The sequence below is a fragment of the Arvicanthis niloticus genome, chromosome 9 (genome assembly GCF_011762505.2).
Source record: "Arvicanthis niloticus isolate mArvNil1 chromosome 9, mArvNil1.pat.X, whole genome shotgun sequence".
In the NCBI taxonomy this organism is placed as follows: Eukaryota; Metazoa; Chordata; class Mammalia; order Rodentia; family Muridae; genus Arvicanthis; species Arvicanthis niloticus.
The window spans coordinates 71,496,364-71,512,228 of NC_047666.1; the positions used below are offsets into that span (position 1 = coordinate 71,496,364).

Below are 15,865 nucleotides of genomic sequence, written 5' to 3' on the forward strand. Positions count from 1 at the left end.
TACCACCCGGCCATACAGATGACTTGTAACTGAGCCGGTCATTGTTGGTCCAGCTTACTCCTGACCAATAAACTCATCCTCGGTATATGTAAGAACAGCTGGAGGTTTAGGGCATGTCCCCTGTATTAACTATGTTTGTTTTGCTTATTATTAACACTACTCTGCCTCATCTGACCTACCCAGCCCACTCTTACCCTATGAGGATTAGCTCTATCCTGGTTTAAATGTGAAATGCCCTCTATATGCTCATGCTTTGAATGGTTGGTTCTCACACAGTGGTGCTCTTCGGAGAGACTGTACATCCTTTAAAAGGTGGACCCTTGCTGCTGGAGGTGGGTCACTTGGGTGGGTTTTGAGGACAGCCTGACCTTGCTTCCGGTCCTGGTTTCGTCCTGCCTGCCTTAATATGCCAGTTACCTCACACTATGGCAGACATGGACTGAGCCAGTCCTGCTACATGCATTTTTGTTCATGATACACACCCAAAGCATGAGCCACACGAATCCTTCCTCCCTTAAATCACTTGTAAGTAGTGTGGGAGGAGAAATGTAATACAGTGGCCCTTGTTAATAAAATTTTCATTTCTTCTGGTGTGCACTGGCAATGCCTAGAGAACGACACCTTCCCAGCTCTTGGAAAAACCATGATGGAGTCAAACAATATAGTAAGGCCGTTCCCCACCTCAGTCAGATGACAGTCCGACTCTGTTCTGACCAATGAAACACAAGGAGAAATTGTCCTAGGGGTGTTTAGGAAATGTGTGTGTGTGTGTGTGTGTGTGTGTACATGTACTTTTGTTTTATTTAGAGAAGGTCTCAAAATATCCCAGGGATGACCTTGAACTTTTTACTTAGAAGATGACCTTGAACTGAACCTCCTGATTCTGATTTTGTTTGTTTGTTTTTGAGTCGAAGTCTCTCTATGTAAGCCCTGGCTAGCCTAGAATTCACTTTGTAGACCAGGATGGCCTCAAACCCACAGAGATCCTGCCTCTGCCTTCCACGTGATGGAAATAAAAGTATGTGCCACCATACCAGGTCTTTGCTTCTGCTTCTTCATTGTTAGGCATACAGGTGTGTGCCACCACAGCTAACAAACTTTCTCCTCTCTCTCTCTCCCCCAGGGTCTTGTCCATGCTATATAAACACTTCACTTCAGGCCCTCCGAGAAAATATTTGTTTTTCCTTTAGAGAAAGCAAGTAGACGAAGAGTACTTTTTGGCAGCTTCAGTAAAAAGAAAACAAGATGGTGCTTGTGCTATGGCGGCCATTTTGTCTCAGAGAACAGCTACCTGTGTGGATAAAAGGCAATACTCTGAGAATGCCAAAGCAAAAAGTTCGAAACTACCTAGGCTATGTCTTTTGGCCACTTACCAGAATTTCCTATCTTTAGAGTTCTTGCTGTGCAAAACAATAAACCCCTATTTATTTGCTTTGAGCTAGTGACTCTAAAACTTTCTTTTATATTTTGTGACAGGATCACACTAGGTAATTCCAAATGGGCTCAAACCTGTCCTAATCAATAGTCTAGCTTCTGCCTCCCAAGTGCTGGGATTAAAGGCGTGGTCCTCCAGTTTCTCAAACTTCTGGGAGGGCGTGGTCATGTGCATCTGAGTCCCTGGAGTCAGCAGGGGTCACTTGGAGTGTGAGCCCAGCCTGAACAATGAACATAAGGGGGCCTTTGTATTAGTTTCTATTGCTCTACCCAACAAGAAGAAACTTAGGGGAGGAAGGCCTTACATTGGGTCAGTTCAAAGGGAGAGAGTCCATTGTGAGGGAAGGTATGGAAATGTCCCAGCCAGCAGGGCATTAAACAGGGGTCCGGGAGGTCACCTGAAAGAAAGAAGTGGGGAAACAGGCAAAGAACGAGTGGCTTGTCTATAGTCTGATCAAACCGCTGATCTTACTTTTTCACACAGGGGTTATATACACAAAAAGGCAGGATGTGGGGAAGGGGATGACGCAGGATCGTAGGTGTTCAGGGGGAGTACATATATTTTCCAGAACAGGGCATCAGCTGGGTGAAGGTTCAGGGGACAGGTCACTATGACTCCACCTATGATTCACTTGTTCTTATCTACGTTGGTACTATCCACCAAGGCTACCCAAGGTCTATGACTATCCACAAGACCTATGACTACTTGTTCTCATCCAGGTTGGTAAATTTCCACCAAAGCTGCCTGTTTACAATCTTTTTTTTTTTTTTTTTCCAAGACAGGGTTTCTCTATATAGCCTTGGCTGTCCTGGAACTCACTCGGTAGACCAGGCTGGCCTTGAACTCAGAAATCTGCCTGCCTCTGCCTCCTAGGTGCTGGGATTTTAGGCATGCACCCCCACTGCCCGGCTGTTTACAACAATATCTTATAGCTATCTGTTTCAGTGTTTTTCCACAGAGACCAAGTGTTAGTAGGCATGTATGTCAGGCCTATTGCTGATTTTAGGCCTTCAGTATATAAGCAAGGCTGCCCCTGAGGTGGAAACAGAAAGACAGGGCAGCTGGTGGCACTGAGTCATCAAGAAGCAGAGAGTAGACAAGATGTCAAGTCAGACCCTCCATCCTCAAGGCTCACCCCCAGTGACACATATTCCATCAAGGCTCCATCTCCCAAAGATTTCACCAGCTTCCAAAGCCACCAGTTGGGGACCGTGTGTTCAAACACATGAGCTTATGGGGAAATATTTCATGTTCAAATGGCAACTCGATCTAAAAAAAAAAAAAAAAAAAAAAAAAACCAAATAACTGAATAAAACAAACATTTGTCATGGAGCCTGAGAGTCTATACTGCTTTCAGTCTCCTGAAAGTTGTATATATAAAAGGTATGCTTTTTATTTGGGAGCAGTACTGGAGATTGAATTTAGGGCCTTACACATCTAAGTAAGCACCCTATGGTATTTTGAGTGAGAATGTACCTTATAGGCATATAGTGTCTTAGGGTTTCCATTGCTGTGAAAAGATACCATCCATGACTATGGCAACTCTTATAAAGGAAACCATTTAATTGGGGCTGGCTTACAGTTTCAGAGTTTAGTCTGTTATCATCTTGGTGAGAAGTGTGGTGGCCTGCAGGCAGACATGGTGCTAGAGTAGGAGCAGTTCTGCATCTTGATCTGAATGCAGCAGAGGGAGGCTGTATGTCACACTGGGTGTAGCTTGAACATAGGAGACCTCAAAGCTGTCCCCTCCCCCCAGTAACACACCTCCTCCAACAAGGCCACACCTACTCCAGCAAGGCCACACCTCCTAATAGTGCCACTCCCTATGGGCCAAGCATTCAAACACATGAGTCTATGTGTCTACAAGGAGAGATGGATCAGCATTAAGTGTGCTTGCTGTTCTCCCAGTGGAACTAAGTTTGGCTCTGAGTACTCATGCCAGGTGGTTCACAACTGTCTATATCTCTCCATCCAAGACACCTCAGGTGCCTGCACTTATGTGTACACTCCCACACACAGATGAAAACAAATGCACATTATTAAAAACAAAATTGGGTTAGACTAATGACTCAGCAGTTAGGAGTAGTGCCTGCTCTTCCAGAGGACCTGGGTACAATTCCCTGAACCCACATGGTGAATCACGACCATCTGTGATTCCAGCTTCTGGGGAACTGACTCCCTCACCTGGCCTCTTTGGGCATCACACACACACACACACACACACACACACACACACACACACACACACACACACGGTGTATAAACATACATGCTAGTAAACATCCATGGACATAAAAACAAAACAAAAAATAAAATAAGATGAATATTTTTAAAAGAAAGAGGAAAATGTTATTTGCAAGCTCACCAACATCCAGGACTTATGACTGTAGCCTGATCGTAAGCTGTATGGTGATTACTAGTGGTGTGGGCTTTTGTGTTTGTTGGTGGCTATGAAAACCTCTTTTCTTTTTGTTTAAGTAGACTTCTGAAAAACATTTCTATTCCAAGTTTCAGACACAGAAACTTAATTTATCTTTGCCCCTCCCCCATGGAATTAAAAATAGCACACACAATGTACCTCGTGCCAATTTCCCTTAGGATGCCTGCAGATGTTAACACACACTTCAAAGTTCAAAAAGGAACCTGATTTTCACGCAGGAGTGGGTGGAGAATGGAAGTCCCTTGATCCAAAGTAACAATGTGATTGGATACCCCTGCTGCTTCCTCTAGTGAGACTTTCTTTGCTAATAAAGAATATGAGGGGGTTTTTTGTTTTGTTTTGTTTTTGTTTCTTTGTCTTTGTGTGTGTGTGTGTGTGTGTGTGTGTGTGTGTGTGTGTGTGTGTGAATGTGATATGTACAGTAGACTTATGGGCCTTAATTTCTTTATTACCAAAATGTATACCTCCTTGAATTCAGACAAACAGGCCATTTAGCAAGCTGTGTCTGACATAAGAACAAGCTGAAGAGGGCTAGAGATGGCTCAGTGATTAAGAGGGTTTCCTGGTCTTCCAGAGGACCTGATTCAGGTCCCAGCATGAACATTCTGGGCATCACAACTGCCCATAAATTCCAGCTCCAGGGAATCTGATGTCCTCTCCTGATGGCCAAAGGCATCTGTGCTCTCATAACGTAGACCCATGCACACACACACGTGTGCGAACACACACACACTATACATAAATAAAAATAGTGTAGAAATATTATTTGGTGCTTTTCTACACCTCCCTTGTTCTCGAATGATGACACAGAGACCTTTATATTTATTTTTATATTAGTGCACTATAGCTGGGCAGATTCTGATCTATTCTAACCCAACTGTGCTGGCTACTTCCCAGCCATTGCCCCCTCCCCCTTTTAAAAAGAATAAATAAAACATTCACAAAAGGGGGAAATTCCATCCATTAAGAATTGGGGTAAGGATTTCAGGTGGGGAATTTATTGTTTTGCTAAAAATGTAAAATGAAACTAGTGTGGTGGCACAAGCTGTAATCACAGTAACTCAGGAGGCTGAAGTGGGCGGCAGACTGCAGCTGTCTTAGGTACAGAGTGAGTTCAAAACTAGCCTGGACATTGACTCCATCTATCATGGTTAATATTGTAAACTTGACCAGATCTAGTGTCTGTGATAGGCGATCTACATTAGTTGAATAGAGGCAAGAAGACACACGTTAGCTGTGGGCAGCACCACACCCTGTGGGCTAAGGCTTTGTTGGAAGTCTTGTCACAGCATCTAGACTATCTCAAAAACAAAGAAACAAAATCGAGAGAGAAAAGATGGGTTTACATCAGTGATCCCTGCACTTGGGAGGTAGAGGCAGAAGGATCGGAAGCTCAAACTCATCCTTGGCTGCATAGCAGTTTCTAATCCAGCCTGGGCTACATGCACCCTTGCTTCAAACAAAACAAAAATAGGATTGGGTTTGGTTTTTTGTTTTTTGTATGTTTTGTTTTTTAAGAGGGCTCAGGATAAGTTTTAGTGCTTGCCTACAACATGTGAGGTCCTTGGTTCAGTTGCCAGGATTGGCATTTTTTAAACTGCTAATTGAGCCAGGTGTGGTGGAGCACACCTGTAATCTCAGTACTGGGGAAGCAAACACAGGAGGATGGCAGGTTCATGGCCAATGTTTACATAGCGAGACCCTGCCTAAAACAATAACAGAAAATAAAGCAACACCGGATTAAGCGCTGGTCTATGACTATTAAAAAGTGTCAGGTGTGTGGGTCAATCAGAGGGCTCCATCATTAAAGGTGCCACCTAGACTGACAACCTGGTTTGATCCTGGGACCCACACAGTGGGAGGAGAGCACCAAGCTTTATTGCTCCTGGTCTACTTGAGGCACTGAAGGATTCCCAGAACCTTAGATCCCAAGCGGAAGAGGTGTAGAGTCAGGTTGTCACTGGAGGAAGACCACCAAGCCACAGACACCCAGAAGCTAGGAGAATAATCAGCTTGCTCACATTCTCTGTCCTCTCTCTGCTCTCCTGAAGGCAAGTCCGGTGATCCGGTGTACAGGAAGCCAGAGGGGAAAGGAAGTCATCCATGCACTCTGTAAAGGGTAGCTTCCTGGGGCACAGAGCCAAGACGAGAGGACAGTACACTCAAGAGAGAAGGCGGCAAACGTCTGGCTTACTCGTGACTTGGCGCTCTGCTTCCAAGTTACTTCCTCTAAAAACCTTTCTACCAGTAGACCCTAGGGCAGGCACTTGCAAACAGAAGGGTTTTGTTTTTTCATTTGTCTCCGTCTTCTGAGTGTGGGAATTACAGATGTTCGCCGCCATGAAGTACTGAAGATCAAAACAGGGAATTGTGCATGCTAGACAACCTACCCAAGCTGTCGGGGTTTTTTTTGATTGATTGGCCAGATTGAAACAAGGTCTCACTATGTAGCCATGGCTGACCTGAAACTCACTATGTGTACCAGTCTGACCTCAAATTCAGAGAAATGCCTGCCTCTGCTTCCCAAGGGCTGGTATTAAAGGTGCCAGACACCACACCCAGCCTTTTAGCCTTTTTGTTTGGTTGGGTTTTTTTGTTTTTGTTTTTCGAGACGGTTTTTCTGTGTAGCCCTGGCTGTCCTGGAACTCACTCTGTAGACTAGGCTGGCCTTGAACTCAGAAATCTGCCTGCCTCTTACCTCCTGGGTGCTGGGATTAAAGGCATGTGCCACCACTGCCCAGCATCCTTTTAGCCTTTTAATAATATTTTAAATGTATTCTTTTGCAATTTCATATTTACAATGTATCTTGATAATATCTATACCCCAAGCCTTCCTTCCTAGTCTCTTTCAGGCACAACCCAACACATCTCCACTGAGTCCAGTTAGCGCTGCTCACTGGAATGTTGATAAACTGTGTTCCCTTGGTCTCCTGCAGGCAACTAAGCTATTGGGAGCTCAAGAGTGTAGCAGTTATATCCAGAAGACAGCATTTCACAACTCTCCTTCCCACCGTCCATCTCTTACGTTCTTCCTGCCTCTTCTCTCATCGTGTCCCTTGAGCATTGGTGGAGCATCTAGGTGTCCTGTTTAGTGCTCAGCTCTCTGGTTGTGGGTTCTCCCACACAGTCTACGACTTCTTAAGCCATGTGCTTTTGACCAGGTCTATGGCACTAGGCATGAATTCCCTCCCGTGGAATGTTGCTAGCCCCACCAACAGCTACACCTTTGGTGGCACGTTGGTATTGTAGCATGCAGGATCCACGAATGGGTAAGACCACTGAGGCCTTTCCTCCCTCAGTGGTCTGCACAGCACCCTTGGTGCCATGAAAGCTACCCAACCAGGAACAAGTTCCCTGTCAGCTCCAGCTTGATTTCCTATATGTCCCACAAAGGAAATGGGTAGTGCCTTCAGCAATCTGGTACTACCATCTAGTTCTGGTGGGCAGCCATAAGTAAAGAGAATCTGCTGTTTCCCTGAGCACACTCACAGGGAGCGAGCCCACACATGACATCCATTCATCAAACCATATCTTCTTGGGGAAACATGGTCTACCCACGTAAGGAGCCTATGTTCAAACTCCTTTTCTCAACTCTAGTTTTTGATTAGGTTATAAAGTGGTGGGTTTCTAAAAGTCTTTTTTAATACATCTGTAGTTTTGATTAACCCATCTCCCTTCTCTTTGTCTTCCCGTCTTAGTTACTTTTCTGTCACTGTGAAAAGAGACCATGACTAAGGCAATGTATAAAAGAAAGCATTTTAATGGGGCTCCAGAGGATCTGATGTCCCTCTGGCCTCCACAGTTCTGCAGCCACCTGAACTCATGAGCACAAACCTACACACACACACACACACAAATTTTAAAAATTAGAGGCCGAGGCAGGCAGATCTCTGTGAGTTCGAGGACAACCTTGTCTACAAAGTGAGTTCCAGGGTAGCCAGGGCTATTGTTATACAGAGAAACCCTGTCTTGAATAACCAAACAAACAAATCAATCAATCAATCGATCAATCAGTCAATAACTGATAAAGAACACAAGATGTGTGAGGTACTGTGACGAGCCGAGCTCCCGACCAGCGGGAACAAAGACACGCACAACAGTTCCTTCCAACAGCAATTTATTCAGGCCTTGAAAGAAATGGGTGAGCCCCGGGGCGATCTGATGGCTCCCCCTCCTCCTCCTAGGGTGAGCCTTATATCCCTGAAATGACGTCCCAGCACGCCACATCACCCCCACTGCAAGCCATAGGCTCGGGCCTAGCAACGTCAGGTCAGGCGATTGCTAAGTCCTCCCATCTCTCTGCCCAGCCAGGAGTTGTACTGCTCTGGCGCATCCGACAGGCGCCATCTTTAGGGCGCGGTGTCCGTGTGGCTCTCCACAAGGTACTATAAGTATAACATGGCATTCTGTTTAATAGAAAATTTCTTAGAACATAGATAGTAAACTTAAAAATATATAAACAAATAGATTAAAATATAGAACAGGCCTGGCGAGATGGCTTGTTGGGTAAAAGTGCTTGACATGCAAGCCCGAACCTAGATCTGATCCCGGAATCTACATAATGGAAGTGGAGAGCAGACCCTCTCCTTGTCCTCCAACTTTTAAGAGCATGCCTTCTCTGCCACCCGGCTCCCCCACAAACAATGATGTAATTTTTACCATTTAAAATATAGATTGGTATATGGATGAGCCTAAATCAGTCTTTTATCATTGTCATCAAGTGCCACCATGTACAGTGCATGTGCCTGTGTGTTCGTTCAAGTGGCTTCATAGTAGGTCATGGCATTACCACAAACACGGGAGTGATGCATCATTCCAAGCTGTGCAGAAAGCTACAGTGTCGCTGGACAATGGGGAGTCTGCAGCTCCGTTATGGTCTTATGGGCCCATCTGTGTGCAGTCTCTCGTTGACCTTAATCCTGCTGTGTGGTACATGACAAGGTCCACTGCTTTTGCCACCTCATGTTGAATTTCCCAAAGCTTTGCAGCCACATCTTCAGTCTTGGTCCAAAACCTTTCCATCATTCCTAAGCACCCCAAATCCATTAGCTGTTCCACTTCTCCCTGTTTCCAACCCCTGACAACCACTGATCTGCCTGCTTTCAGTCTCTATGAACTTACCTCTTCTAGATATTTCATACAATCTGGCCATGTGACCTGAGCACTCATGTCTGGCTTTTTACTTAATCTAAGAGTTTACAGTTCATCCACATTGTAGCGTTTACAGACGCACCATCCTTCTTCATGGCTGCAAGAGTCCATGCACTTGAAATTATACTTCAAGTGATTTTAGGCCAGTTGATATGGTTCATTAGGGTCAAGGATGACAACCTGAGTTCTATTCCCAGGACCCATCTAGTGGAAAGAGAGAACCAAACCATTCTGATCTCCATACGTATGCCATACCATGTGTGTGTCCACACACATACTCACAAAACAAACAAAGTTTATTTTTAATTGTAGAAAATACACATATCAAAATGTACTGTTTGAGCTATTTTAAGTATACAGCTTGGTGGCATCAATAACATGTCTGCACTGGTGACGATCCACAGCTGTATCTGTTCTAGATTCTTCTTTTTTGTTCTTCCCTCACTGCTGGGCATTGAACCTAAGAGCCTCATACATGAGTTCTGCCACTGGGCTATAGATACATCCCTGTTTTTAAATTTCTTTTTTTATAGGCCGGGCAGTGGTGGCGCACGCCTTTAATCCCAGCACTTGGGAGGCAGAGGCAGGCAGATTTCTGAGTTCGAGGCCAGCCTGGTCTACAGAGTGAGTTCCAGGACAGCCAGGACTACACAGAGAAACCCTATCTTGAAAAACTAAATAAATAAATAAATAAATAAATAAATAAATAAATAAATAAAAATAAATCTCTTTTTTATTTTGAGACAGTGTCTCACTAAGTTGCCCACGCTGGCCTTCAGCTTGTGACTCTCCTGCTCCAGTTTGCTGAGTGGCTACTATACGGTACGTTAGGCTTATGCCACGTTGCTATCTCAATGTTCCCCTTTTTCCTGTGTGACAAGAATCAACAGCTTGGGAGGAGGCAGTCACCTGCCCATTAGAAGGCAAGGTCAGGTAGTAAGTCAGGCGTGATTGTTTATTCTGTCAACCTGGCTAGCCCAAGGGTCACCCAGATTAAACATTATGTCTAGGTGTGACTGTGAGGGTGTTTCCAGAAGTTTGAGTTTAACTCAGTAATTATCCTCCCTGATGTGGGTGGGCATTATCCAATCTGTTGAGTGCCTGAAGAAAACAAAACAAAGGAGAAACATGTACACACACCCACACACACCCACACACACCCACACACACACACCTTACTGCATGAGACTTCCCATTTTGTCTCCCTTTGCTCTCTCAAACTACAGTTTTTACTATTACTCCATTGGTTCTCAAGTCTTTAGACTATACATTGACTTTTCCAGGTTTCTATCCTATGGATCATGTAACTTCAGCCTCCATATTCTGTTGGCTAGTCCTCATTTTTTAATCTGTCTATCATCTATCTACCTATTTATCATTTATCACCTATCTATCGTGCTTCTTTTTCCTTGAGGCATGGTTTCCTACAGCCCAGGCTGGTCTAGATAACTATGTAGCCCAAGATAACCTTGAACTTTAAATCAGTTCTTAATTTCCTAAAAAAACAACTTCTTTTCATATTCCTTTGTTTATATCTCCAAGGTCATATTTGGCACAATTTTCTGTAATTATGCGTGTATTCATTGCGCTTGAACTTGAAACAACCAGGCACATTCACAAAAAAAGAGCAGAGAGAATAAACCCAAGTATGCTTGTAATCAGCTTGCTTTCTCCAACTCACAGAAATCTGCCTGCGTCAGCTTCCTGGGTACTAACATGTGCTACCACACTTGGCCAAACAAACAAACAAACAGAAGGGTTTATGTTGTGTCAAAACTGCAAGTTTCTCCTTGCTACTAGGCAAGCATTTGCTCACCTCTTGGAGCTAACTGGAACTCTTCCTTCGTTAATACTCCATGGAGAGACTGCAAACACAGACTTTGGACAACGGCTACACTGAGTGTAGCCAGTAAATTCTCACCCACGACCTCTAGTGAATAACTTTTATCCAGAGTTCCATTCACTTGCCAACACAGGACCAGCCAGAGAAAGCCAAATGCAACTCCCACAGCAATTGCTTAAGACACTCCACTTCTCGGTAGCCTGCTTCCACCTCCCCTCTCCAATGACCTCAGATTCCAGCACATCCAAAACTGGTCATTTCCACTCTGAATTATCGTTTCACCAACTCTGCCTGCTTCGCATCTCTGCCGGATGGAAGACAAGATGGCTGACACCTTCTGCGGCCGGCTCCGCCACACTCATCTGAATTGTCTCTGTTTACTTCTATGCTGCTGGATGAATATTAAAAGATGTCATAGAGCCGGGTTATGAAAACAGCATCCGTTATTAAACATTTGTAAAGTGCTTTACAGTCACTTTGGTGTGGCTCCTAAACACCTCCAAAGGACTGATAACACACGCCCACCTCCCACCCCCATTTTGGAGCTGAGAAAATTGAGAAGAAACTAGGAGATTAGGTGACTCGCCCAGAGCTAGGAGTGGAACATAAATTTTAAGGTCTGTTGTTTATGCGCTGAGGCCAGTCTGCCCTTTGGAATCATTACCATTTTAAAGTATTTGGCCCAGGGTTGAGTGAATATTAAGCAGTAGATCATATTTCAGCCTGGCAGGCGTGAAAGTATTGTTTTTGGTTTGTTTTTCTAACTTTTAGTGGGGGACATATGGGCTGCATTAACTCTACTATGTAGCGCCATTTCAAAGATAGTTTCTCTTCCAAAAAAATTTTCACCGTCGTTTAGCATTTGAAAGTTCAGCCCATGCCATCAGCCTCTTGTTTTTCTCAAAGTTTTTGACTTTTGCAGGAAAGTGGGTGGGAGGTCACAAATCCAGCCAGGAGTATAGTTTGTGATTGTGGCTGGGATTGTGGATGGGGTGAGGGATGGGGACAGAATGAACAAAGTTCCTCTCAGGCAAGGCCTGCCTGCCCGCCTTTCTGTCTTTCTTTTCTTTCTTTCCTTCTTTCCTTCCTTTCTTTTATTCCTTCCTACCTTCCTTCTGTCTTTTTCCTTCTTTCTTTCCTTCCTTCCTTCTTTCTGTCTTTCTTTTCTTCTGTCTTTCTTTCCTTCCATCTTTCTGTCTTTTTTGTCTGTCTTTCTTTCTTTTCTTTCCCATGTTCTTATCCCCATCCAAAGCCTTAAGATTGAACACTGAGATTTATAGCACCTAATTAGAGAATCAAGATGCTTGTCTAGAAGGAAGGGAGGATGGGAAAGAAAGAGTTTTGGTGGCTCCTTGCTGTCTGAAAAAAAAAAAAAAATGCATCTGTCCCTGTCCCTGCCACTCTTGTGTATTTAAGAAGGAGGACTCTTGGCAACAACATTTGATCTTGTTGCCACCGTACCTGGTCAGGCCAGCGCAGAATGCCCTACTGGTTAAGGGACATTAGCTAAGGTTAATACATTCAGCATTATGCATGCAGTTGCAGTAACTGTTAGATAATAGGAAGTAGTTAACCCGGGGCTTGTCTAGCACACACAAACCAGAGTTTGGTGGGCACACGGGATGAACAGGAGTCCAAATTCATCCTTGACTATGTAGAAAGTTTAAGGCCAGCCTGGGATATAAGAGATCCTGTCTCAGCCGGGCAGTGGTGGCGCACGCCTTTAATCCCAGCACTTGGGAGGCAGAGGCAGGCGGATTTCTGAGTTCGAGGCCAGCCTGGTCTACAGAGTGAGTTCCAGGACAGCCAGGGCTATACAGAGAAACCCTGTCTCGAAAAGCCAAAAAAAAAAAAAAAAAAAAAAAAAAAAAAAAAAAAAAGAGAGATCCTGTCTCAAAACAAACAAAATAAATAACAATATGCATTTTCCCTCTGTGTTTCATCTGTCCCATCCCTGGGACAGTTTTTTATACCTGCACACCTTGGCTTACCCAGTTATGAGCATAAGCACCGCTCCAGGTTACAGTTCTCATCCGTTGCCATTTCTGATTTCTTCATTTTGTTCTTCTTTTTCTCTCTAAGCTTATATACACAGCCTGTAAATGTATGTGATCGGAAGGGGACGTGGCAGCTGGTAAAGTGTCAGTTTATGTTGCAGGTGAAGGGGGCTTTGTTTTGCTTTACTTGCTTGGACCCATCAAGTAGGTTAGAGTGGCTGGCCTGCGAGCCCAGGAATGTACCTGGTTTTGCCTCCCCAACACTGCAATTATGATTACGAGGTTCTTGGTTTTTAAAACCTGTTTTTTGGGGGGATTGAATTCACAAGGCGACCACATTACCATATCCCCTTTTGTTGGAGACTGTATTTTGGCTTCCAGTAAAGAGGGTTCAGTTATCATGGCTGGGAAGGCTGGTGGTGGGAGTGTACAGCTGCTACCACCTGGGTGGAGAGAGCAGAGAACTTCTGCTCACATTCCCGTTTCCCTAACTCTTGTACTTCTTGTCTGAGTACATCTGCATTTCCTTTTGTGCCCTGAAAAGAAAGCCAGTAGCTGTCACAGTGCTGGGAGTCTGAAAGGTGTCAAAATTAACCACAAGGTTTCTCCCTTGCTCCCTCCCCCCCCTCCCTCCCTCCCTCCCTCCCTTCTTCCCTTCCTCCCTCCCTCTTTTTCTTTCTTTTGCAATGCTGGAATTGAACTTAGGGAGTCGCATATCCTAGACAAATCTCTATCACTGTACTATATAGTCTGTCTCCCCCCCCCCCATCTTGGTGGTGCTGGGAATCAAACCCATGGCCTCGAAGAAACCAGGCAAATGCTCTACCATTGAGCTAGATCCCCCAAGCCCTCTAATCATTATGTAGTTATTGATCACCAATTCAACGCACAGGTCATCAAAACTCAAAAGCAGATAAAGCAAGGACGAAAGGGCGGAGGACCAGGTCAGACTAGTCCCGCAGCTCTCTGACCTGTGTTTTTCTCATCCTTTACAACCTATAATTAGGATTAAATGGGGTGGAGGGGGAACAGGGTCTAGCCACAGATGGCAAACGATAAATGGCTCCAGCAGATGAAAAGCATTGTAAGACGAGTGCTAACCTTCCAGACACTTTTCATATTGTCGGGTAGAAAAGGCAGACGCATGAAAAGGCAAAAAACAATCCAGGCTAGGTAGCACGTGCCAGCAGTTGAAGCTACTTTTGAGGTGACCACTTGATCCTCCATCCTGAGCCACATAATGGGACAAAAAAAAAAAAAAAAAAAAAAAAAAAAAAAGTGAAAATAGGTATCAAGATGTTGAAGTGATTCTTTTTGGTCTTAATAGAGACAGTATGTACTTAGTCACCAGAAGTATAGACTCTTTAGCTTGTAACAAATCATATATGCCTTCATTTCCTTTTTGTTTTTTTTTTTTTTCCCAGTCCGGGTCCTTTATTTCTCTTTTGTACACTAGGCCATGAACTCGTATGGAATGGGCTCCAGCAGCCCAGGCGCTTTCCCGTTCGTCCTCGCAAAGTGTGCTTCTCTGGGTGGCGCAGGCTGGCGTCAGCTGAACCCAGGTGCCCTTCTCTTTGGCTTCCTTTTCCTTCTGATCGTTCTCCTTCCCCCGCTTCAGGAAGCTGTCTGTGCTCTTCGAGTGCTCGATGTGCTCAGTCCGCACACTGATCCTCTTGGCCAGAATCTTGCTCTTAACTTGCTTGTTTACAATGATGCCCACGGCATGCTGGGTGACGTTGTAGACTCTTCCGGTTTTGCCGTGGTAACACTTGTGGGACGTTTCTTTTTGAACAGGCCCATTTACAGGGAATGATCTACAATATCACCCTTCTTGCAGATTCGCATGTATGTGGCCAAAGGAACAACTCCATGCTTCCTAAAAGGCCTAGAGAACACACACCGAGTGCCTCTCCTCTTTCCCTTTGTGTTCGTCATTTTATCGAGTTAACTGGAAGATGGCTGCCGCGGCCGAAAGCTCTTCATTTCTTTTTATTTCGATGTAAATGGGTTTTTCTTACAAAGAACAGAGGGAAAAAAATGTTTACTGAAGAAATGGTGGCACTTTCCTGTAATCCTAGCACTCTAAAGGCTGAGGCAGGAGAATCACTGTGAGTTTGAGGCTAGCCTGGACTACATCAGACCAGGAGGAAGAATAGCCACCTTGAAAAAGCATAGGGTAGGGGTAATCCTTAATCTTGATTTGAAAGATGAGAGGAAACTTGCCAGGTACAGAAGGAACGTTTACTTAACAAGTGCAGTGGCTATCTTGACTTGTCTACATCTTGGGCACGTTAAGGAAATGGTGGCAAGGGTTGGGTAGTTACATCTCTGTTTTTATGGGAGGAAGGCAGACGGTACCGGCTGCTTTCTCTGGCTAGCATGTAGCCAGTGATAGAGGGCTTGCCTAGAGTACTGCTTACTTTTATGTCCACTTGACACAGCTAGAGTCATCAGAGGGGAGGGAGTCTCAAGTGAAAAACGTTTCAAGAAGCAGTGTAGACGGTGCCTACCTCCCATATGGAGGATCCACCTGGGGGGAGATGTGCAAGAACTCCTAGATGCTTTGCCACTGGCTCTGCAGACCGCCTGCCTACATGAGATGGAGGGTGGGGGGGGGATGGGGAAATGCTGACCATTGAGTCATCTCACTCCAAAGTGCAGGTGTTGTGCCTGCTGACAGAGCTCATGGTCATGACTAACTACCAAGATGTCCCTGGAGCTCTGCAGGAATGTCAGACGGGCAGAATGCAGCAGCCTTAACGAAATAAAAACTCCAGGGAGAGACCCAGGTTGCCCCTGCCTGTAGCCAGTGATGCTTCATCCTGTGCAGGTGTGGACCTATAAGACTGAAGCGAGCAGCATCTTCTCTTCAAGGAGGGCACACCAGGCACCTCACGTGTCCGCACGTTATAAGCACTTTACAGACCGTATTCACAAGCCCTTTGTTTTGCACCATAGCCTCATTTGTCATTTAATATTTAAAAAATGAAAGTGTTTGC

The 15,865-nt window shown here is 44.8% G+C and overlaps 1 pseudogene; it reads right to left on the bottom strand.

Annotated features, from left to right (window-relative positions):
* Positions 1–14,182: 14,182 nt before the first annotated feature.
* On the bottom strand, positions 14,183–14,873 carry LOC117715804 (large ribosomal subunit protein eL21 pseudogene; annotated as a pseudogene).
* Positions 14,874–15,865: the final 992 nt, after the last annotated feature.